Source organism: Podarcis vaucheri (genome assembly GCF_965113315.1).
Source record: "Podarcis vaucheri genome assembly, chromosome: 6".
NCBI classification, from domain to species: Eukaryota; Metazoa; Chordata; class Lepidosauria; order Squamata; family Lacertidae; genus Podarcis; species Podarcis vaucheri.
In genome coordinates this window covers 47,549,144-47,575,373 of record NC_138764.1, presented here as the reverse complement: position 1 = coordinate 47,575,373, position 26,230 = coordinate 47,549,144, and the positions used below count along the sequence as shown (strand labels likewise).

At 43.0% G+C, this 26,230-nt stretch overlaps 1 protein-coding gene across 5 annotated transcripts in view; it reads right to left on the bottom strand.

The window, feature by feature from the left end:
- Positions 1-26,230, bottom strand: part of DAB1 (DAB adaptor protein 1) — a 586,419-nt gene that overhangs the window by 423,255 nt on the left and 136,934 nt on the right. The window lies entirely within an intron of this gene.

Below are 26,230 nucleotides of genomic sequence, written 5' to 3'. Positions count from 1 at the left end.
AACTATGGGGTGCGGCACTCATCACACTCCAGGCTGAGGGAGCCAGCGTTTGTCTGAAGACAGCTTTCCGGGTCATGTGGCCAGCATGCATAAACTGCTTCTGGCACAACAGGACACCGTGACAAGTGCCAGAGTACACAGAAATGCCATTTACCTTCCCACCACAGCAGTACCTCTTTATCTATTTGCACTGATATGCTTTTGAAATGCTGGGTTGGCAGGAGCTGGGAGAGAGCAATGGGAGCTCACCCCGTCTCACAGATTCGAGCCGCCAACCTTCTGATCGGCAAGCCCAAGAAGCTTAGTGGTTTAGACGACAGCACCACCCACTCCCTTTAGATCGGAGGAACCCCTGCTAAGAGGTATATAAGCAACAATACCTTAGACAATATGTCAGGTTCCCAATACTAAGGGTAGTTGGCCTTGATTGATTGCTTCAAAAGCTTAGATTTCCTTTGCCTGCCAACTGATTCTGTCAACTGATTTTGGAATTCTGTGCTGGGGAACAGTTGCCCTCCAATCATCTGGAGCTTAAAAGAAGCAGTAAGCTTTTTCCACCTACCCCCAGCACTATGCATACCTGTAGTAGCTAAAAGTTGAAGGCTTGGAATAGGCATATGAAAGGGATTGCCACCCACACTCATATAGAAACATGCATATGCTTGATAGTGGATTAATATAAAATGGGAGCAGTGGCCTCGTGATGGTACATTGCAATATTGTATGTGTACACACATATGCATGCATGTACATGGAAATGGCTTGACTTAATTCACTGCTTTTGTCATTTGGAAGGCAGGGGTATGCCTAAATAGTTTCTTTTATTTAAAAAAGGATTGAAGACAATAGAAATATCTTTCACTGTCAGATCCCTGCACTCTAGAAATGTTTTAGCATAGAGTTTGACCATAGGGATGTTACTGCTTTCCAAAACAGCTCCCCCAGCCTGACTATGTGAGTGTGTTAGAGATTCTTGTTCCCTGTATTTGAAATCTGACCAAAACATCAGATAGGGAGCAACCCGAAAATCACACATAATGATGAACACGTCACTAAATTAGGGGATGTGTAAAGGCTCTTTAAGGCTTCCTTCCTTTTCTTTCTTTCTTTCTTTCTTTCTTTCTTTCTTTCTTTCTTTCTTTCTTTCTTTCTGATGTTACCTTCCACTTCTACATCAAACTTAGGGTTTTCCCTGTGTCTTAAAATAAGCAACAAGGCCATGACAGGGGAAAGAGTTGAGGAACCTTTGGCAATTATATTATTATTATTAGTTTTTAATGCATGAAATGACTCAAGGAAAAAGTCGGGGGAGAAAATTATCTGGTGTTGTAGGAAGGGACAGTTAATATTAGTAGTTGTGTGCTCTCTCTCTCTTTAAAAAAAATGAAGTTGGGTGAACATTTAATATATATTCATTAAATATTAAAGCTGAATGTTTCTGCTTATTTTACCAGTTCTTAGAAAAAGGAGCGCATGATGGCACACAGCATGGCACATGTGCAGTGCAATCCTACCAGTGACTTACAGCTATTGAGCAGGATTAGATCACTCAGCCCTCCTGCTGGACAAATCCTTACATGATGAAGCACTACTGGGCTAGCTAGTGCAAGGTCAAAAAGTGGATGGAGCAGGGAAGTTGTAAGGGAGGAGAAGAATTTGGGATACAGGAATCCAGTGTTCATTCAGGGCTCATTGCCTGTCACCCACCTGTGACATGGTAACATTACACCTACGAAAGAAGTGGTACAATAAATTTTAATCATCCCACTGAAGTCAATGACTTTGGGGACTAAGCCCCATCTTATACTTCTTTAGTGTCACAGTGGATAACAGGATTCCCACAACCCTGCAGCCAAACATGGCAAATCAACATGGGGCTATGTAAGAGCCTGCCAGGAAAGAGCATGCTTGGTGACATCACTCTGTCTACAGAACCTAAACCATACAAGTGGGAATTGGGTGATGGGTACTTCATGGAATAGACTTACTGCATTACAAAAAAACAAAGGTGGTTACAACAAATTATTCAAAGAAGCATAGACGCAAAGAGTTGGAAGGGACCCATGGATCATTTCGTCCAACCCCCTGCAATGCAGCAATATGCACCCATATTGTCAACACTTATTGCTGCCACTCGTGTGCTCACAATCCTTACAGGGACCCAGCCTCAGAACTCCACTGCTGCATCTAGGGTGCCGGTGTTGGGTTGCAGCCAAGGGATCGGGGCAATTGGCAGGCCCCAGCTGGCCCCAGCCCACTGGCCGGTGTGCCGGGCGACCTCCAGTCCTTGGATCAGCATGAAACTGCAACCCGAGCTTCAGAAGCTGGGCGCGCATACTCAGCAGAGTAAAACACACAGCAGAAGTGGCAGGAGAGGCATATGTGAGCATATTTACAAGCAGTTTATTCAGCATACATCAGGACAAAAGGAAAAACATGTCCTCTCCCCTTCATGTCCAAAGCAAGGCAGCAAAAGCAAAAGCTATACACAAACAGAAGTTCCCAGCAAGCTGTGCTGGGGTGTAAACAGGCATGTGACACACAACAGTCATGCCTAAATAAAAAAATTCCTTCCAGTAGCACCTTAAAGACCAACTAAGTTAGTTCTTGGTATGAGCTTTCGTGTGCATGCACACTTCTTCAGATACACAGCACCTTAAAGACCAACTAAGTTAGTTCTTGGTATGAGGTGTATCTGAAGAAGTGTGCATGCACACGAAAGCTCATACCAAGAACTAACTTAGTTGGTCTTTAAGGTGCTACTGGAAGGAATTTTTTTATTTTGACTATGGCAGACCAACACGGCTACCTATCTGTAGCAGTCATGCCTGTATTTAAGGTGGAATGGAATATCCTAACATCGGGGACAAGACACCCACACAGGCCAGGCAGGAAGTGAGATCCCATATTTCAAAGGGGCACTCCTAAATGTCACATCCTGAGGTTTTGTTTTGTTTTGTTTTGTTTGTGAACCACTTTGAGGTCTTTTTTAAAAAAACAAACCATCAAGCAGTATTTAAATTTCATGAAATAAATCTATAAAATAACACCAGGATGTGGAGAATACTATGACCACAGCTCTTTCCCTGCCCCACTATCCATCATTTGTAGCATTTGCCAGGTGTGTGCATTGTATCCTTCTCTTAATGCCAAATAATGCAGGACTAGGGAACATTTGGCCCTCCATATGTTGTTGGACTCCAGTTCCCATCATCCTCTGCCAGAGTGGCCAATGATTGAAGACAATGACAGCTGTAGTCCAGTAACACCTGGAGTGCCAAGGCTTCCCATCCCTGCATAATGATTCTCTCCAACTACCCATTTCACACTCACACATTTGTCCATCCATCTAGCTCAGTATCATCTATGCTGCCTGGCAGTGGCCCTCTAGGGTTTCAGACTGGAGTCTCTCCAAGGAGATCTGGCATCCTAGAGATGCCAGAGACTGAATCTGGGACCTTCTCCATTCAAGGTAGATGCTCACTGAGCTATTACCCTTTCCTACTCTACTCCACATAGAAATATTGTATATGAACAATGCATTATTATTTTTCCAGGAGGATCATAAACTGTATCATAAAACATTAAGTGGACCCAAAAGATACCTGGATTTTACAGCTCCTTTTTTAAAAAAGTTACATTATGTTGTATTTCCCATCCTCTTCCAAGGAGAGACACAACTTGTGGAGAAACCGTATCTGCTGTTTGCTTCACACGCTCTACCACAAATTTAGGGGGGAAAGCATAGTTAGGTATTTAATTCCTGTTAGCATTCATGGGTGCTATGAGACCAATAACAAATATGTCTGAGTTAAGGATATGTCCCAGTTGTCCCACCACCTGTTGTTTTATGGCTACAGATAACGATCTTAACTACGTTTGAGTAATGATTTCTTTCCTAGTGTGCATCCTGTTGGATATAAAAACTCAACAAACTCCAGGCATAGTCACAGAATTATTAGGATAAAATGGATAAAATAGGAAGTCAGAGACAGCAGCCCCACCACCCTGCTACATGGAGGGATTTACAGGGGTTGTGAGACCCCTTCTCATGTATTTTGGTGTTGTGAGAACAGCTGCAATAGTCTTCCTTTCCTTACCATTAACATAGCATGAGATGTCTCATGCCATGTGGGAGAAGTCCATGCTTTAGCTCATCTCAGAAGTGAAATAAGTTTGTGGGGCTTTCTGTGGGGCTTAATATGCCCACTTATTTTAAAACGAAAGGTGGTAGGAACCTACCATTTAACTAGGAGTTTCAGTATTTAACTCTTTATCCATGGCATTTTAACAAAGAAGGAAAAAAAGAATTTAAAACATTTGTTGTCAAGTTTATTCTAAAAATTAATTTAATGGAAAAAATTATACACACATACTGTCTACTTTAAATAGGCTTTAGAATGTCTCAAGTTTCTGTTGCCTGTCTCCTTGAATTACCTCTTGACTTAGATCAGAAGTGACTAACTCACAGCCCATAGGGTTTTTTGTGAGGTCTCAAGACCCTCCCCACAATTTCTTTAAATTGTCATGTTGATTCCATTTTTTCTGGGGTCCCAAGGCTCCCCCCAAATTTTCCAACTTTAGTTTAAAAATATATGGACTATTCCTATAGGTCAAATGCTGCAACACTGCAATGGAAGAAGGTTTTTTTTTTGTGGTCCTCCAAGCACACCCTTTCCCCATTTGTCCATTAAAAAAAATAAATCAACTTGCTATCTTTATTTTTTTACTGATTGCTTCCATAAGGTGCCTCACAGTAATGCAAAACTTTGCCCTTTGAAAGTTAAATATTAAAATTAGGCACACCCATGGTCTAATTGACCAAGGGTCACTGTGGCTGCTAGGCAGAAAAAGGATGACCTAAGTGCTTAATACTGAATAATGGCTCACAAGCAACCATATCTTGACAAAATAATATCATATAATCTGTGAGGCCCACCTTCTTCCTGAGATACAATCCCACCACTGGTTCAACCCCACACCAGGATTACCCTCCTTAAAAGCAGAAGAAAGACCCCCAATATTCACCGCTGTACCATCAAAGCAATGTAAGAAGGAGCTCCAGCATCCACTATGTACCACTTTGCATGCTTAATCACATGCACAGATAACAGAAGGCAGCAAGAGCGGGTGTTCCTGCTTTCAATTTTCTTTGCTTATCTCATTTAAAACTATGTCCAGTGGACAGTGGATGTAGTATTGTTTGGTGAAAACAATAGGATAGGCAAAGCATGTAAAAAAACCAAAACCTTCAGTGTAAGATTATGCCAGCTTTTAAGTTTAACAAACAGAAAGTTGTGTGGAAATTCACATATAAAGAGAGCAAACTTGAATAACAGATGCATGTAGCTGATAATGGGAAAGGGGTGTGATGTTATGTGGCCAGAGAAAGACAATAATCACTAATAAAAAAATTCCTTCCAGTAGCACCTTAAAGACCAACTAAGTTAGTTCTTGGTATGAGCTTTCGTGTGCATGCACACCTCTTCAGATACCAAGAACTAACTTAGTTGGTCTTTAAGGTGCTACTGGAAGGAATTTTTTTATTTTGACTATGGCAGACCAACACAGCTACCTATCTGTAACAATAATCACTAAGTAAGTTGAATGTTAGAGGCATTGCCACTCCTAATTTAAGCACTCACGCCACTTTCCTCCATCTCCAATTTGATAGGCTTTGCAGGTTTTAAGGAGTTCAAAACCTGCCAAGAAAAGTGGGGCTAGTATGCACACTGTCATCAAGGATGCCATTATCAAAACTTAAAATGCTTCAGAATAGTGAATAGGAAGACTCCTTGAAAGGGAGAAATGTTCAGAAGACAGTGTGTTCATGGTGTTTTTCCAGCCCAATTAAATCCAGAACATCCAGGAATCGGAAACCAATTTAATTACATCTTCTTGAAAGCTGCCTCAGCAGGAAAATGTTGGATGATCTTGTTATAGACTGTGGCCATCGGACGCCCACAATTGTAAGTCTTTTGGGGGACACGTATCCATCTTTTGATTATGTTAGTCTGAAAAATATCATGTACCTTGATGACATAATGGTAGTAGGAAATGGCAAGGTACTGAAAAATATATAAGATATAATGATGGGCTGGAATAACTTCGGCACATCTAAAATTGCCTTACAGCAATTCAGACGATGGGTCTACTTAGTTCAGTGCTGTTTGCAGTGGCTCAGCATAGCAAAATGCGGTTATGAACATTTAGCAACTTTCTATGACTGTATCATTAGATCAGTCTGGCTGACCGTGGGTGATATTCTTAAGGGAAAATGTCACAAGACTTCACTGCCATGGCAAAAGAGGAATGCATTTTCTATTATGTTGTTTTTATCTGTATAACGGAATTAGCAACATGTTTGCAAGCAAATCTACATGCAAATGTTAGAAATGTGATAATGGAGAAGTCTGAAGGGAAAAATAATTGGGGTGGGCTAATTTTAAAACTATATATGGTGGCTGGGGGGTCATGCAGAATGTGAACTGCTGAACAACGAGTGACCTTTATTAAAAACTTTGTTAGCGCATCTGCTTTGGATGAATGCCGCATCTTTTGCAATTCAATAATGAAAGATGTGAAGGATTAATCTGTCTCTTAAAATCTTCCAAGCAGAGCAGGCAAAAAGACCTTCTGATGTTCATTCAAATCAAACTGTGGCATCTCTTTGATGGTATTTGCTGCCCTTCAGGTTTGCCTTTTTAATAATACTGCAGCAGCAGGTCCCCCCCCCCCTACAGATCTTTAGGGGTTACAAAAGCCCCTCAGACTCTAAGCATAAAATTGTATACAAGATGGAATTCAGAGCACTGATACCTGCAACCAAATCATGTTTTTGTTTTTTCTAAACACACACACACATAAACACAGGAAATTCAGAGTGTTCAAGATTGAAGCTTCAGGCTCTTTCAGATAATGACATTTTATTTTCTAAATAACACTGTTACATCTTTCTTTACAGGTTTGCGTATTAGTTAGTTGGGGTGGCCAAGCGCACTACCATCCCTCCAGTTTTGTCTCAAAACACATTGTCCCTCCCTTTTGCCCCATGGATCTCTTCCTTTCTCCTTGATCATTATGATCTATAGCCCAAGATTTAGAATTGTGACTTTAAAAGTAGGGGTGTTTTTTCCAGCTAGAACATATGACGTCACAGCAAATACCTTAGATACCTTGATAGCTCTAGTTTCCTAGTGACTACAGAGAATTTTATAAATGAGAAGAAACTTGCCTACAACTCCCCTTGAATAAATTTGCATCAGGGATATAATTTGTAAAAATTTATATCTGTTTATGGATTCACAGTGCAGAACGGTTCTGGGGTAGGTTTTTCAAATCGCAACAGGGAGCTGGGAATGGAAGCCTAATTCATTATCAATGGGATTCGGTGCTCCTCAGCCTCATAGATGCTTTTGGAAGATCTCCCTAGAACCATAAAATGGTATTTATTTTTAATAGCTCTGCTCCTGAAGTTAAGGGAAGGATATACTAGCTACATGTACAGTTGTGCTATGGGCTTTTACGTCCATTTCTTTTTTGTGGTTTCTGAGTCTGGAGGTTCTTTAAAATTCCAGCTCCACAATTTGTTCTGATTTGTGTGTAGGGAGTGCCAGTTTCATGCATAATTTAGAATGTCTGAGCTTTTTTCCAATAGACTTCAGTACAAACTCCTAAATATGTTATAGCTATTATTCACCTGAAGCCAGCCCTACTCTGTGGCTACCACCACAGGCAGCAGTTGCTAGGGGGCAATAGTGGTAGCTGCCCCATCTGCTCTTCCTGAGCCCCCTACTACACAGCCTGTCCCTCATCTGCAAAACTACCCTGAAGCCTCTGATGCAGCGGAAGACACAATCCCTTGCCGGCTTTGACACAAGATTCATCTGCCATACCAGTTGGCTTGTGCACATAGAATGGGGTGTGACAACACCTTGTCTTTTGTTTTGCACAGCAAAATGTCTTGGGGTGGCCCTATGCACGCCAGTCGAAATGAAAAGGAAAGAGTGCATTATATACATCACAACTGCAAACATGCTGATTCATGTGCAAAAAAAACACAGTGACACAATCCATTGTCTCCTTATCATGAGAGAGAGAGAGAGAGAGAGAGAGAGAGAGAGAGAGACTGACCCCACAAGCCTAGGAATGTCAAGTCATAAGTAAGACCCACTAAGTTCAACAGGACTTACCCCCAGGCAAGAAGGGGGAAACAGGACTGCAACCTTAGTTTGTTGAGTTTGGTGGACATGCTATACTTTTGTGTTGAATTGTGGGCATTAAGTGCTCTGCATACAACAAACAAGTCTCAATTTTGTTTACATGGTTCCTTCAAGGCGCAAAGGATGCCATTTGCTTTTCGCTAGCTAATCCACTTTGACGGGAAGATCACATATCTTTGACTTTCAAAAGAATAACTACCCTTCAGTGAGGAAGAGAGATTGCTATGACTGTCATTGCTGCTCTAAGTGTATGTACCTTAAATTCACAATTTCTCCCAAATTTGAAGTTTCAGTAGTGACACAACATACCACCTGAAAGAGTGAAATGGTACAACTGACTATTTGCTTATTAGTTTCCTTTCAGTCCTATTGAAAAGAAGCATTGAAAGGAAGCAGCAAGTGGATAAAATAGCAAAATAAAGAAGGTACACTTTGTGTGCACTAATAATACACATTTCATCACATTTGCCATGGCAACTAACAACAGAGAAGGCTCCCTACTGCAAATTGTAAAAATTACCCAGAAACACAAACAAAATGGCTGCACAAGCATGTGATGGGCCTACTATATTATGAACACCACAAGATCATAGACGCCTACTGGAAGCCATGCAAGCACATGTATTCAAATATGCTTTTGGTGGCATATCCTGCTTTTGTTCTTCTTCCAGCCCCACCTTCCCTCGGTACACCTGGGTGTAGTTCCCAACAGCTAGTGCAGGTGGGAAGGCAAGCAGCTCCTCCAGTCTTATCATACAGTCATGGAAAGCTAAAACAAGAGACATTGTGTATGAAGTGTCAAGGATGGCTCTGGGCTGGGCAAAGTGCCCTCTGCTCAACCTCTCCTGAACGGATTGATTCTGATGGGCTTCCTCATCAGCAGTGGGGAACAGTCAGCAGGGGATGACTGACTCCAGACAACATTAGAATTTCACACCCTGTAACATCGCTCTGGGCCACTGGGGGAGATTCAACCCCACTGTTTCTGAGAGCACATTGCAGCTTAGAACACTGCTGTTCACAACTGACCAGTAAGCTACCTAGCACTGCTCAGGATGCTGGTCTAGCAAAAAAGAATCACAGGGAAACCAAGGGGAGGTGTCACAAGTAGTACCAGCCAGGAACCCAGACTCCCACCAGTCTTGTTTTGTTGTGAGGCTATCATCCTACTTTCTGTGGTTATGGGTATGTTTAATAAACATTAGCATTTCCATTTGGTTTTCATCCATGTTGCACGGTACAGAAAGAATCAATACTGCAGCTCTGCAGCATCTACTAAAAAATGTAAGTAATTGGATGAATACAATTGTAAGGTCATTTATTTCAGCTCTGATATACATGCAGTGTTCGAGCATGAAAGCAGGGTTTGCTTCCGACGCTACATTAGTCAGACAAATTCATTATGAAGATAGCTACTAGCAGCCAGCCGTACATTGGTAAACGAGACGACGATGTTTTCTGTTTCTTTGCATTCAGAATGGGCCTATATGGTAGTTTGAATAGCCATAGAAAATGCTGCTCTCTTCCGAATTTTACTTTGTAAAAAGCAGCATTGAACAAGGTTTTTGGAAGACCATGTGGCTTATCAGCCAGAAATATGTACTGTCTAGGACCATCTGTGTGATCCTGAGCTACTGAGTAAAGATTTCAGAGATAAGCTTATACCCTCCAACATTCCTCAGATGAAAATAGGGTCATTTCTCACTGCCCGCCAATTGACCCTCCTCAACCCCCATTGTGTGTCACCCCCCCCCCCACAGAGTATTTCTTATCAGAAGAAGGTTGGGTGCCACCAACACCACACCAACAGGGCACAGCACACACAACCTTTACCACACTGAGAAAACCCCTTAATCCCTATTTAATTATTTTCTTTGGAAAATTTACAGAAAGAAAAACACACACCAAAAAATAAATTTTAGAAAGGGCCAAGATTAGATGCTCTGCTCTGCTCCCTGTTTCTTCCCACTCAGGATGGCTCTGCCCACTGCCTACACCTCAGAGCATGTACATGGGGCTGGGCCTAGGGGGAGGCATCCTTTCTTCCTCCTCACCTACTCTCCAGAAGCCACTATAAGCTGCCCAAGGGAGGAGGCTGGCAGCAGCAGCCATGCAGAGGCCATGGAGAAGCAATGGAAAGCTCCCTTGCAGCTGCTACAGCTGCCACTGTGCTTGCTCAGGAGAAGGGCTGGCTCACCCTCCTCCCCAAGCTCAGTACTGGTGGCACCAGTGAGGAAAATAGGGACATTCTGGGATCAAATCAGAAGTTGTGATGGCTTTCATCATTCTGGAAAATCAGGACACTTGGAGGGTATGTAAGCTGAAGGAAGGCTGGCCTTCTAGCATGGCAACCCTAAATGAGAGGTGAGAAATCTGTGGCCCTTCAAATGTTGTTGGACTCCAGCCCCTTTCACCCATAGTCAAGGTTGTTGGGCAATGCAAGCAAACAACCCTGGAGGGCCAAATATCCCTCCCTATGCAGAGACACTCAAGCAGTGCTTGTAAGAGGCGGAAACTTCAGCAGATGCAATATTCTCTTCCCTGATACAACTTGCAGCATAGGAGAAGCAGGGGGAAATAATTGAAAGGCATAATGCTATAGGCAACAAGGAAAACTGAGAAACAGATCACAATGGGGAAACAGGCAACATCAATGGAATGGTGAGTGATAGATCTAATGGGGTCAAAGCTGGGTTTTTGCCTGCCTGCAGCATCTAGTGGCCAGGCCTCAATGAGAAGAGAAGGGAGACTAGCAAAGTACTGATTTCTCATGGGCTGGTAGTTAAGATATATAATAGAGAAAGGGCATAAAGGGTGCTGTGGAGGGACACCCTGTGGAGGGAGAGTATTGCAGGATGTGGATGCACACTGAGGAATCTTGCCAGTATTTAACAACTGGCTTAGAAAAGAAAAGTTGTTGATGGAGTAGGTTCAATCCAATGCACATTTTCCACAATCCACACACAGAAAAACAAACCTATATACATGATAATACACGAAGCAAAACAACAACCCAGTAGAATAAATAGTGAGACTCAGTGGGAAATTGTTAGATGAATGGAGGGATGCAGAGATACTGGCCATGTTCAGACAATCAAATCCTGACCTAACAAGTACAGATGCACAGGAGCTCCACCCATCTGCACACAGCCACTTTGCAGAAGCAAGGAATGACCGCTCCCCGCTTAAAATGGGGGGCGCCCTTTGCATGGACGCGTGCAGCCCCTAGATCTGGAGCGGCTCCAACAGCATAGGCTTGGCTTTGCCTTCCCTTAGGTGGGATACCTGGAGGTCTCCACCTACCTCAGTCAGTTGTCCAATCCCACCTGGGGGAAGCGTTGCCAAGGAGACCAGGCCAGGTAGGGGAGGGATTACCTGCCCACACAATAGAGGGAGGATCTTACCTAGGAATCCTCACTTGGCTCCAGAGCTTCTCCCACCCTGCCCACCCTCAGTTAAGGTCTTATTTTGCAGGTTAACTTTTCTTCACAGGTATGCGGGCACTGCTACGTTAAGGTAGCTGTTAAAGGGCCGGAAAGGAATTTCCCTGCATTGGCAAGTTTCGCCTTTCCCGTAGCAAAACGTCACAACTTTGGTGGTATCAGGCCTTGGGCGGAATCCTTTTGTCCATCTTCCTCTTGCGGCGGCGATACCAGGGTTCCCCGTTAAAGGGGTTTTCTGAAGGGAGGCTTTGGCCGTACACCGAAAGGTCGTCATTGCTCCCTCCTGCGGCGGCGGCATTACGGGGGCGGTCATCTCTGCTTGAACATATGTTCTCCAGAGCCGGCCCATCCCCCCCACACACACCCTGATGCTCCCTAGGTCCCCGGCTGGGGACCGGGGAGGGAGAACGCCCAATGACTGAGCCAAGGTCTACCCACATTTGAAATTTAATAAAGTTGTGGCCAATTTAATCCCATAGCACATTGTCTTGAGTCGTTATTCCACATGACGGGGGGACCGTGCAGGATCTGGGGACTCCGCCTGTCCACGCAAACAAGTTAGGAGATCACAGTTAACCATAGCTTCCCATTATGAGCAAACAGTCAAAGCAGGGTTAATGGCTTCCAAACAAGCCACAGTATGAATTCATGGTTCAAAGTTGGTTCATGAGCACTGGATTATTTGGATGTCATTACCAATAGCTTCCTGGTTTCCAAGTAACATGAAACTATGGTTAGCTCAGTTTCCTGGCTAATTACCCTATTTGTGTGAATGGAAGAGTGAAGCAGGAGGCACACATAGATGCAAGGAGCTTGTGCATATCCTAGATTATTAAACCAGGATTTGATGTGAATCAAGTCATTGAAACCCATCAGACATTTTAGTAATCTTGTTTAAAGAAACAAATATGTTATATAGAAATGTTTTCAGGATTGAAAAGGTGCACTTTGTGATTATGTTATCCCCCCCCCCCTCTGGGGTTCTTTCCAGATCCATTGCAATGTTTTCCAACTGCTTCCCCCCTGTTTAGCTTCACTGTTGCTTTCAAAATCACACTAGTAGCACATTAATCATAAACAATAGAAGCACAGGAATGTTGCACATCCCAGTGTGTCCTGGAAGTGCTTTCACTGTATTCTTACTATGAGAGAGAAAGAAAGTGGCTCTCTGAGAAACAAATCATGCGATTCAACATCAAAGCAGCATGGGTAGCAAGAATAACTTGGTAACAGCAGCAAGCCCTTCAGTACACATAAAGGCACAATACCACTGAAAAGGACAGCTGTTTACAGGAGCTAGAAACACATGCTGCATGCAGCTATAAAGGTCACACATATGTGCTTCTGCTTCAGCCACCTCGAGATCAAAATTCCTCATTAAAAATTGAAGTTCTTTAGGCAGCCAGACTGTTTATAATTCAGTAATTACTGATCCAGAAATGCAATCTTAAGAGACCTGCTTTATCATGTGCTTGTGATGGCTAGGAGAAGGGGGGAAAACACACAGCAAGAATAGGAGGCAATCAAAGGCTGCCTAGATTTTGGGGCTTGCTCCCAGACTTCTGTCAATGTAGCTCTTGTTTTGGATAAATAGCTAACAACTTAGTACCTGCACAGGGAAGGAGATGAATTCACAAAAAGTGGGGTGCCTAGTGTCACTGTCAAAATGAGAAAGCTCATGGTCCATCAACTATATGACATTTTCAAATATCTCCCTGTTTCATCTCCTTGCCCAGAAAGTCAAGCCAAAGTGTTATCCACCAATAACATTCAACTCAGCCCTGACCCAAATGCTGCTACAGGCCTTCTCCCTTCCTATCAGGGTGCATACAAGAGCACCAGTAACAGTACTATACCCGTGGTACCTCGGGTTACAGATGCTTCAGGTTACAGACTCTTCAGGTTACAGACTCCGCTAACCCAGAAATAGTACCTTAGGTTAAGAACTTTGCTTCAGGATGAGAACAAAAATCGTGTGGCGGTGGTGGGAGGCCCCATTAGCTAAAGTGGTACCTCAGTTTAAGAACAGTTTCAGGTTAAGAACTGACCTCCAGAACGAATTAAGTTCTTAACCCGAGGTACCACTGTAGTGCAATTCTACAGCTGCTTACACATGAACCCATTCGCAGCACAAGAATAGTGGGTGCTTGTCTTCAACATACAGCTTTCAATCTAGATTGAGCCAAAGGTAAGTCTGGTTACTTGATACATGTTTGAAAACCTTCCCCATGGTTAGGCTATCCATGTTTTTTCTTCCGTGCGCACGTCCCAGGTGAATGAAGAAGCGAGTGGCCATTGCAATCTTGGTACACAACAACAACATTGGGCAGGTGTGGATACACCCTGCCCCCCCCCCATTGCTGGGACTACCTACAACTGCTTTCAAATGGACAACAAAGGCGGGGTAATGCAGTACCAATCTATGATGAGTTTCTGTTTTCGGAATGAAACCAGTTTCTCAAGAAGCAGTTTTTAGGGGCCAAAAAAAGATGCAATAGATCAAGATTGCGTTTGGACTACGTGGAAAAAAGCACAGGTAGTCTCTGTTAATTCTAGGATAAAAGGGCCTTGTACACAGCCAACGTTAACATGTCTTTCACTCCTTTTCTCTAGAATTCTTTGATGCTTCTATTCATTGTTTCTTTCTTTTTGGTTAAAAATGAGGTGAAAAAAGTGCCATGAGTCCCAGCATAAAATTGGTGCCATGACCCCCGAAAAAATAAGTGCCGGTGCTACGTACTGGCGATTACTGTCACACAAATTTTCTCTAATGACAGTTTCCTCCTTGTGTGCATGCCTCCTCTTCAGAAGCAACTACATACTCCTACTTGAGGGAGAATTGTGACAGCAAATCTTCCCAAGGCATTAACAAGGGCCAAATTTAGATTCCCGCCCCTTTGTACTGCTGATCAGAGCAGGAATTATGAGAGCCCAAAGTGGCACATTCCCGAGCTCAAGGAAACAGATGAGTGGAGGTGTGTTTTGAACATCTCATTCCCCCAAAGAGAAAAAGGGAAGAGGAGGAGACGAGAGGAGAGAAAACAAAGCAGAAGGAGAAATGAAGTGGACTTTGATGGTGGAGGTGAGTGGAGAGGCTCACAAGACTGGAACTCAAGGGAGACAACCCTGATTGATACACTGAGGGGGTTAAGAAGAACAAGTCTTTAAGGCTTAAGCAGGAAAAATAACAAGCACAGTTGTAGGGAAGGATGTCATGAGTTCTCTCCTCAAACAAAAAAAAAATAAAAAATGGGGGGGGATCACTGAGCACCAACTTTTGAATTGTCTGCAATAGTACCATTGTCAAACATCATCAGTGGCATGTTAGTGCAGAACTTTGCTTTTGTGCCTATCAAGACAGCTGCAGCTTGGGTTTCAACTCAAGTGGATTCCTAGAGGTATGTCATAAGGCCCTTGGTACACAGCTGAGCTGAAAGCCATCTTGTCAGTCTTCCTACCATTGTGGATAGGCATATTTAAAACACTTTAAACTTATGTTGGGAGCTGCAGTTCATTAAGGGTGCTGGTAATTGTTGTTTTGTGAAGGGCAAATTTCAATTACCTATTTTTTCAGACATTTGGGAGCAGAATAGTTTTTCCAGTGGTAGCTGCCATTCACGGAAAGGAGGAGACAATCCTTTCTCCATGGAGCTTTCTGTACAATGCCCACCACTTTTCTAACCCTCCAGAAAAGATTTCCAGGAGGGAGAGGGCAGAGGGGGAAAATCAGCTCCATTTCCTTTCATGACTTTGTTGTTTTGACTGATTTCAGCTGCAGTGATTTATTGTTTTATTGATGTATTAATTTTATGTACTGCCCTATACCCGGAGGTCTCAGAGTGGTTCGCAGAATAAAATCACAATATAAAACAACAAAATATGCAATCAAAACAAAAACAACCCAATAACACCCCCTCCCCCAAAAAAATTTTTTTAAAGGCATAGGATGTCAATCAAATCAACCAAAGGTTAAAAAGGAACGTTTTTGCCTGGTGCCTAAAGGTGTATAATGAAGGTGTCAGGTGAACTTCCTAGGAGAGAGAGCATTCCACAGATGGGGAGCTACTGTAGAGAAGGCGTGATCTTGTGTTGCCACACCCTGGACCTCTTGAGGAGGAGACACATGAAGAAAGGTCTCAGAAGGTGATCTCAGGGTCCAGGTAGGTTCATATGGAAGGAGGCGGTTCTTGAGGTATCATGGTCCTGAGCCATTTAAGGCTTTGTAGGTCAAAAACAGCACTTTGAATTGGGCCCGGAAACTAACTGGTAGCCAGTGCAGTCAGACGAGGATCAGTGTAATATGCTCAAACTAAGTCACTTGTACACCACTTAGAAATTATTGTAATAAGGTGGTATATAAATTGCCAAATAAATGAGTACAATAAATAAATGAGTGGCTGTGTCCTCTGAATGGAGTTTTCCTCTTGGGATCTTTGGATTTTGCATAGTGAGTTGCAAATAGCATTTAGAAACAGGGCAAAAAATTCAAAGACCCACTTTTGATTATTGCATGAAGATGAAAAAATTTCCCTTGTGCATATTTTGAAATGGAAACCAAAAATTTATCTTGTCTCTTTTTGAAGAGCATGACATCTGTAAAAGAGACAGCTGCGTCATTCTCTAGGAACACAGGGGGGTTCAGAAGAGTCCCCCATATATGGAAAGAACATTTATTGATTTATATTTTATTTCATACGATTTATGTACTGTCCCGCACTATCCGCCATCAGCAGCATCTGAAGTTGCTCTATGCATATATTGATGTACATCTGTAGAGCTCTTTCACACACTCATTAAACACATGAGCTGCAAGGAAATGTGCCTGCTGTGCACATCAGTGGGGTGGAGTTAGCCTGCACAGCCATACAACACCCTCCTGCCCTGCTTTCAACACATGACTCCTCTGCTATATAGGCTTCAATGTGTCCTCTGATATAAACAACATGGGGCACCTGAGAATGTGAATTTTCCCATTCATCTCAGTGCAGCCCTTAGGAAGCAGCCTCCTCTAGTGAAGTATTCAAGGAATCACCTGAAGGTGACTCCTCCAATCACATCACATCACTGGATAGACATGTTGATAAGCAGCAGTAGCACCACCCTGGAAGCCACAAATGCATAGATGCCTTAATAGGTAATGAAAGCATTGACAGATAAGGTGTAGGCATGTCTATGAGTGGGGTATAAATGATGACAGCAATGGGGGTGGTCCAAATGGGACACTGCTGCACCAACTTCAGCCTGCCCTTAACCAACCCTCACTTGTCTGCCTTCTTACTTGCAACTAGTGCAGGAGGCGGCACTGCCTAATAGGTTCCTCCTCCTGAGTCTCAGCGTTGTTCCTGAAGAATTTACCAAGGAGGATGGGGAGAAAAATCTCAAATTGATTGATTCTGCCTGTCATTTTCTCTGACTCCACCTACTGGTGGTTTCCTTGCTTTCTGTCCTACCAGTCTCCCATGGGCACCAGTGGAAAACAGACTCCTTACAACTGGGGGTGTTTTTGTACAGATAGATGTGTGAAAGACTGTTAAACAAATAGAAAAGGATCATTAGCATGAACTGAACAATCACACTGCTCCTTTTTGCAGTAGGGAAGCAAAAAAAAAAAGACAACTTTCACTAATATCCTTTTGGAAATGCACATAATTTGGGGTTAATCCTGCACATTTAGGTTTAACCCTATTTTCTTTTTAGCACAGTAGCACTAACATTTGAATCTTTCAGCAATCTGTTCCAACCCCAGGCCCATGCATAGGCAGTTAGGAGAGACCATCTCCTTCATCTGAATGGAAAGCTTCCCTCAGGCACAAACACAACTTCAGATTGATTTGATTTAATATTTCAGGCTGCTCTATGCAGCTCAGCTTCCGTCTGCCATCTGCTTTAGCGGTCTGCGGTGACATAGAGCACAGTATTATTGTGTTTGCTGAAGCAAGGCCACTGGTTAAAATATTAATTTTCAGAGTTTTATGAGATTTGTATGAATAGCATATTTATCAGGGCAATCAAAATTAACCATTTACTATGTTCAGAACAGTGCTGCAATGCCATTTACACACACGTTACAGAGCTGAAGTGAGGGTTCACTCTAATGTTCTTCGCTGCAACAGCTGCCCAAGAAACAAAATGCGCTTTAAACTAAATAATTGCTTGTCCCTTTGGGGGTGCCAATGCTGTTAGGAAAATGTCTAAGTTTGCCAACGTCCTTTTCTCATGTAGACCCATTGTGGTATGCTGGATAGTGTGACATTACAACAGGTTGCCTCTCTTTAAAACAAATTGTGCTTTAGGCTTTACTAGCACAGTAGAAAAATTCTACATACTGTATTTGATGTTCTGATAATGCTGGACCAGTCAGATTTACGGGTTTTATTTTTGGTTAAACTTCTACAGCTTAAGATAAACTTTGCTAGGGATTGGTTCTCAAACTGAAAAAGTTTAGACTTTAGAAATAAATATATTATTTGACGTGCCACTGACTCTGGTACCTTGCAAGGCATCCCAATACATGGCAATTCAGAGGAAGGCCATATTTGGTTCAATAGGACTTAGTCCTAGGTAAGTAGGTACAGGATTGAAGCCTAAAGCAACAATCCTGCACACATTTACTTGGGGGTCCTATTGAGCACAGCAAGCCATACTTCACAGCAGACATATATAGGATTGTGCTGTCAGCTTTTCAGCTGAAACATCCCTTCACCAATGAGATTCCTGGTAAACAAATTCCATCCGATTAGAGACTAGAGACCTGTCAGTCACAGAATAGCTCTCCTTCTCCCTTTTCCCTACCCTGGCATTTTCCCTACCCTGGCATGTTTCAGTTTTGCAGACATGCTCTCTGCAGCATTCATTTAACCATCCAGATCTCTGAAGCATTTGGTTGAGAGTGCTTTGGATGCTAGAATAATAGAATTGTGGAGTTGCAAGGGAGCCTGAGGGTCATCTAGTCCAACCCCCTGCAATCCAGGAATCTCAACACACATGATCTCTGACAAATCCCACATCTGTCCGAAGAGGCTCCGCTTTGGTTCTTGAGTTGGGATTTCTCCCCCACCATCCCTGTTACTATCCTGAGCATTGGGAGATATATGATTCTTCCCCTTTCTGCTATTGAAACAGCAGAATCAGTAAGGTAAGTGGCCAGGTAGATGGATGGGGGGGGCTGCAAACAAACAGACAAGTGGAAAGATCACTGGGTTTGCAGTAGGTCAGTTGGGAAAGAGTGCAGTTCTTCCCCAGCTTGGAGTAAAATCTAAAATAGGGAATCTCCCTCCCCCCCCCCTCATGATGTGCATGTGTGTGTGTGTGTGTGTGTGTGTGTGTGTGTGAAATGTATACCTGACACTTGAGGCAAACATGATAAATCACAAAGTTTATATTCCAAGCCCAGGAATTACAGAGCCTGGCAACAACTCTAAGTGGTACAGAGAGCAATGTAAATCCACATCTAATCCTGCCAAATGAGAGAAGGCCAGATGTCCTACCCTAAGCAGGCACAATATTGTACAGACCTCAGTAATTCCAGTAGGCCACAATGGCTGAACGAATAAGACATAAAAGGATGGTGTCATCCCCCTCCATCTTGTTCATTTGACTTAATAAGCTTTTACAGAGTTACCACATTTTTCAACTCAAAGGTAGTAGTGTTCCTTTGGGGAGTGAAGCTATTGTATAAATATAGCAGTTTGCAGAGTGCTTCAGGATTCTCATGGGTAATAAGCCCTATTTAATCCTTTCATTAGTATCTTAAAATCCCTGACAACTTGAGTTAGATTTGAGTGTTCTCTTATTATTACTAATTATTTAAAGCACCAACAGTGTCTGTATGCACATGCAAGACACGGGTGAGTTTCTAGGACAAGTTTGGAAACAGGACAAAAAAAGAAAAAACACTCTGGAGGAAAATCCAAAGACATAATTTTATATTTTTATAGTCTGAGTAGGAGGATGGATGAGGGATTTCTCTCTTACCAAATGGCCTAGTTCCATATAAATAACAAGAGGCCTGCACATGATCTGTGTCCAATTCCGTGGGGCAACTCACCCATGGACCAAAAGGAAAAGATGGTAGTATCGGTCAACTTTTCAATGTGCCCCAATTTTAGGTGTTATACTATTTTAAATGTGTATATAATATCTTCTGGAACAGCTTCACAAAACAGGTTTGGGCTTACCGTTGTACAGAAGTCCTAGTCCACTAAGGTCCATCTTCTCTCCAAGGCTGTTTAACACTTACATCAGGGTTGGAGAAGCCCACGAGTCTGGACTACAACTCCTACCATTCTTGGTCATTGGGCTTGTTTGTTGGGATTGATGGGAGTAGGATCCAGCTTTTTTGTGGGGAGAGGGGCTTTACACAAGACACATGGGTCACCTCCCTCAGTCAGTCTACCTCCTCACTACAGAAGCTCCAGCAGGGGGCTCTCATCAATGCAGTCCTGCTGGAGTTGAGATGTTTCATAGATTCTGGCCATAGCCACCCATGACACTGGCCTGGTATCCCTCTATCATTAGCAGTGGTGAGTTGAAAGTTCAGACAAGAGCTTTTGGCTTGCAGTTGTGGTAAAAATGAGAGCAAGACCACTCTCCTTTCTTTTTGCTGCTGCTACTACACAAGCTTTATAGCATCGAGAGTGGTACAAAAAGCTCATCTTAGCATCCCCCCACCACAGAAGTAATCTAGAAATAACACGTAGTATTGCTCTAAAGAGACTTCCAGAGAGGAAATTGGCAGATGCCAGGAACAGTTCTTATTGCCTCCATTATCAGTTAGTTCCTTCCTCCATTTACTTCACTATTTCATCCACAAATTGGACAGTGAGACATGAGGTCCGTTTCGACTCTGCAAGTCCAATAGTTTGCATGTGCATATCTCTACAATCCTCTGAACCCTGGGAGAGTGCTCCAGGGGACATAGGAAGCTTCAGATCTCCTTCTCCAAGAGCAGAGAGAGCATAAGTCCCTTCCTTGTCACCACAGAAACCCCTGTAGCCCTTGCCATATTGGGTACCTTCAGCACTGTGAACCAACAGGGGGGAAGGGGGCATGCCTGGGGCAGATCACTCCCCAGCCCCTGCTTCCAAAATGGTGGGAATGTAAGGCAGCCCTGGTTCTGCTGTATATATTTTTTTCTCCCTTTAGAAACAACAAGTGAAATCCAGCATTAGTCACACTCAAAGATGAACCATGAAAATCAATGGCCTCTGAATATGACTAATGTTGGCTACCACCCAATGGCAGGGAAATTGCGTCCCCTGAAAAACCTCAGAAAGGAGAAAAGAAAACCAGCAATCCACCTTTGGTTTTGCCCTTCTGACAGAGCACTAAAAAGGGCAAATCCAGCTTTTATTCTCCCACCCTGCCCAGTAAATGTATTTTATGAAAATGAGAAAGAAAGCACCTCCCTTTTTTCTTTCTGAAATTGCTGGCAATCCTTGTCAGTTGCACAAAGCCCCCACCTTATGGACAAGGACCCTGTTTTGTGTCATTTCAGTTTAAATCTTTGACTAAAACAACAATGATGAGGTATTGTCAAGGAGACCACTCCAAAGGACTGTCCAAGGGGGAGAAATCCCAGAGATGCCTTAAAAACAGATTCCTACTGTCAGGTTTTCCCTGGGCTCCAGAGCTGATGTGACACAGATGTTGTGAATGGTGTCAGACAGCATTCAAAGTGATGTGCCTGGAAGGATGATTTTTAATATATGTTTAAATTGCCTATCAGGCTACAAGAGACTGGAATGATGCAGCCGGGATTTTTCTTTGGTAGAGAATGGCAAAGAAAATCCAGAGAATAAAAGGGCTCACTCTACATAAACTGATGGGAAGAAGAAAGCAAGGTTTTCATTCTCGCTCCCCAAGCCCCTAAAAAAGAAGAATCAGATTTGCAAAAGAAAGGCAAAGAACTTGTAGTGATCAGCAATCAAAAGGGCTTTATAATCAAAAAAGTGATTTCTGCATTCTATGTCTCCATTGGCCTAGCTTATAAAACGCTGTAAAAATCATGCTCAGCTTTGGCAAACAGACAGCAAATCTGTTACATACATCTGTAGCATATATACCAGTATGATTAAGTGCCAACAATTTCCCCTAAACAGCACTCTTTGGGGGGCCCACCCCCTCTAGAGTTTTTTTTCTAGAGATTTCTTTATGCTCCTGGAAACCTCAGGTCCTCTCAAGCCTGCTGATATTTTCCTCTTGTACATGAATAGCAGCATTTGGGAGACTAGAGATCCACACGTAGATAATGACTTCATCCATTTACATATACAGGGGTGGAGAGACCAGATCCAGCCAGTGAGCGATAATTTCTCCCACCACCACCCCAGACCAACCTTGGCAGGTGTGTGGGGCAGTTTGCCTGTAAAAGTTGGGAGTAGTTCATTATAATCACTAATCAACTAATCAGAGATTACAGAGAGTCACATGAATTAAAACTGCACCTGCAAATGGACAAAGCAATGAGCCCATTTGAAGGCAAACTTCATAGTCCAGCCAATCCAAACAGGGCTCACTGTCAGAGCCAATACACACAGCTCTCGCTATAGCTTGGGTGGCGAGGTGGGTTACTCCTGTCAGCAAGTTCCATTTGCAGAAGAGCACTTTAAGCTCCTGAATGTTTGTTTGTAGCCATGTCTTTACCTGCACCTCACCTGAAATCACTTAGGGGTGTTAGATGGATGTGGTTTGATGAAAATGGCCTCACGGGTCAAACTGAGAATCTGTGTTGGGCCTAATTAGGTTTGCATGCCAGAGGTTTCCCATCCCTAGTATATATCAAGATGCTATTTAGATTTCTGACTTTTCGCTGTGCTGAGATTGAGGATACGGAGGGAGGAGCCTTTCTTCCTCTGTAATTCATTTGGGCATGGAAGCATCTGGTTCTGTACAAGTTGACAATGTGCTTCCATGATGATAACAACTGGGTACATGTTCCATGTAAATTGGCAGGCCCCGTTTGTCAAGGAAGATACAACTGGAGTATTTAAACCAGAATCTTCCACACACAAAAATAATTAAACTCCATTAGCTAATAGGGAGGACAGCAGCAGCTGCCAGAGTGGTTAATAAAACTAAATCCTTTCAACTAGTCTCTTTGAAGACAGAAAGTGTTTGAAGTGAAAGTCACAGGTAAGACGGGCTGATATTGTTGCATGCAGATTTAATGTTTGATTGGGGATAAGAAGGAGGGAGGGACAAAATGCTAGCAATTTGTGCCACATGAAATGTTGTCTCTCTTTCAGTGCTGGTAATGTCTGTGCTGGGGGGGGTGGCGGAAGGGTAAGGAGGAATAGCTGCAGAGCAGTCTTAAGCATTTTTCAGCTGTGCACCCCGTTAAAATAAATAGATGCAGGATGAAACTAACTGCTGAATTACTTTGTGTTAAAGAAACAAGATACCACTTTGGGGAGGGGGAGATGGCAAATTGTTTCCTTGGCAAGTAGGTTGTCTGAGTCATGCAACCTTTTCTGCCTGCGGGATGGTTTTGGGAACTGTTTTATTGCAGCGGCAATAAGAGGAGCTGGAGGCATAGAGTGGCACTGTGGACCTAGTCTGGCAGTGGCATCATCACTGTGTACTAGGACACGGAAAGGGTGGGATGCTGGCAGCATCTCAATGACTCAGGTGCATGGGTGGGAGTGCCAGTTTGGCTCTGCCAGTGTGCCCAGACTGCCCTGAGCACCCCCTCACTGTTAATCACTTGGTGGTGATGCAGCTGCCAAAAGATAAAATATTTCTTAACTGCCCTTCATTTTTTTAAAAAAAAACCAACAATCCTCCAAGGTGATGTACAAAATTATGATTCATGTTTTCTCCCCTTGTTTCTGAAATATAACAGATTTTGCTCTTACCTTTTTTTTGTATTTAGTCACAAAGACTAGACACTTGGGGGGGGGAGCCAGCTCAGGCCCATTCTTTCTTCCAGGACTGTCCTGAGGTCTGAATTAAATTGTAGTCTCTTGTCTCTTGGCCTAAAAATGAGATGTGTAATTTGGGACCCATTTGTGGGCCAATCCAGACATCTACAGATGCTCCACCAAAAACAGCCCAATTCAGGTGTGAATACCAGAAGAACCCTCTTGAAGCATGGACATTTGGGATTAATTTAATAGGTAAAATGGGCGGGATTGCCAGAATGAGCATATTCTGCCCACCCCACTTGTTCTTATAGCCCACCAATTTTTTGGAGGAAAAGTGTGGAGCTTTCTGTCACATGTTTAACAACTCTGATTTTCCAGGGTTCTAAAACATGCAGGGAACCTTCATGAATTCAGAAGGCTCACTGCTTCAGACAGTCATCCTCCACAAGCTGTCCATCACATGTTTTGTAAGCCTTGAATTTGCACACCTGAGGAGGGCTAAAGTCTGCCAGTTATCATGTATACATACACGATAGTTTCATGTTGTCTTTTTTAACATGCTCCTTCCTATCCTCTCAGCCCTGTCCTATCATAACCTGGATAAAACCTGGAGCCCTTTGACACCATAAGTAATTGGCATACTTAAATCCTGCTGATTTCAATGGAAATTAAGCACATATCACTTACTTCTTTTTTGCATTCCCTTGTCAGAATCTAAAAGTTCCTGCACAACAACTGCAGAAGTTAAATGAGAAAAAATGGAGTGAGAGATGCAATGTGGCATCTTTGGTGTCACGGGACAGGTATTTGTCAGAGTTTGGAACAGAATATTTTACATCCTACCGCCCAGCCTGCTCTCTGGGCCATGCTGCCTGACATCTGTTACATTAAAAAAAATACCTTACCCATTATTTGGCTGCAGAATACCACGGGGGAAGCATTTCGACTCAGAACTACAGACCTCTGCAGAAATGTGCACACATTAGTTTGCATACAGAAGAAATTAATTTGTGCTGAAACATTACGCATGCATTTTATAGATAGGTGGTATGCAAAGTTTTTGAGGCATCACAAATGGCCTAGACAAGATAATGTGTGTTCCGCAAAGTATTCAGACTCAACATAAAGATGTGTGCAATATAAAAACCTGACAGCCATGCATTTACTATTATTAATATTTCATTCAGAACAGATTGCTTCAGTTGTGTATTCTGTACCCAGCGGCCTCGAGTGCTAATGGTTTTTCTTATTGTTCTGGAAGGGTCAGTAAAGTATTCCACTCATGTCTGAATATGCAACCCCTTTCTGGGGCAAAGTGTGTGAATAACACCCCCAGATCCATATGGTGATTCTTCTGTGATAGGCAAACCTACCTCATCTCTGCATTTCAATTTGCAACAGACTAGACAAAAAGGAATTGTTTTCCTTCCCATTCCAAAAAATACTCAGAAAATAAATGGTATTGTTTCTGAGCTCATTTAGAAGTCCAGGCCTCTTTATCTTCCCAGTGCCTTTTCAAGCACTTCACTGCCACTGCCCACCCCACATTCAGCACCTTTCCACCTCCCCCATCCCTTTTCTGGAAATTGACCTGGTTGTGGCAACAGCAGCAAGGAGGATTCAGAGTCCAAAGGTGCATTCCAGGAGTCCTAGTGCTTGTAATGCTGCTGTAACATAAGCCCTCTTCACTCATTACTTGTGTTTACGGCAATAGCATGCCCTGCTATTGACTTGGGATTCGAGTCATTATTTTCGAGCCCTTCATGTTGCCTTCCTTCAACAACTGTGTGTTGGAAAACCCTGCGTGTGAGCTGCAGCTCACATGAAGATGCTCTACATGCCTGGGGCACCTACACGACCCGGTGTCACAATCACACAAATCTCCTATACATGAGCTCATGTGCTCAAATTTCCTTTCAGAAAACCATGGCACAATTCTTCCAGGAAGCTTATGTGTCATGGGAGGAGGGCCCACCCCCAAGGTGACACAACATTGCATGAATGGCATTAGAGTTTTCAGACTCCATTGCTGCTGTTACAACTCAGTAAATTTTAGTGGGAAAGGGGTGCGTGCTTTGGTAAGAGCTGGCTTTCCCTCCACAAGAGAGCTTAATATGAGTTGGGCCTAAATTTTGAAGGAGCTTTCGGCCAAGCTCATTGTCATTTCGTCATCACTGAAGTAGTTCACCTCTGTCATACCTGTCTGACGTTCACCAGTGGATTGTAACAAGAAGCATTGAGTTGTATTCTCCTCTTTCTCCACTTAAACTTCCCTTCATTCTTTTTGTTCTATGGTTCTCTTTGTGCCACTAAATATATTTCTGGTGAGACGGGGAGTCAAATTGCACTCACAACACCATTGCTTAGTTCTGATATCCAAAGTTTGCTGTGCTATCATGGAGATGAAAGGTGGACCAAACTTACTGCTGGTTAGCTTAGCACCATTTTATTAATTTATTTTCCCACAAGGTTCCAGAGAGGAGGCAAAGAGCACTGGCCTTGGGCTGAGGGCTCCAGGCAGCTAGACACATCTTTGCCCCATTAAGACAGGCTTCCCCAACCTCATCATTCCCAGCCTGTGCTGGTGAAGGTTGCTTAAAGGGTTCACATAAATATACAATATCACCATGTAAATATTTCAGATGCTCAACATTCTAACATTGGTTGTGTGTAGTATTATCTTACATGACCTATTTCTTAC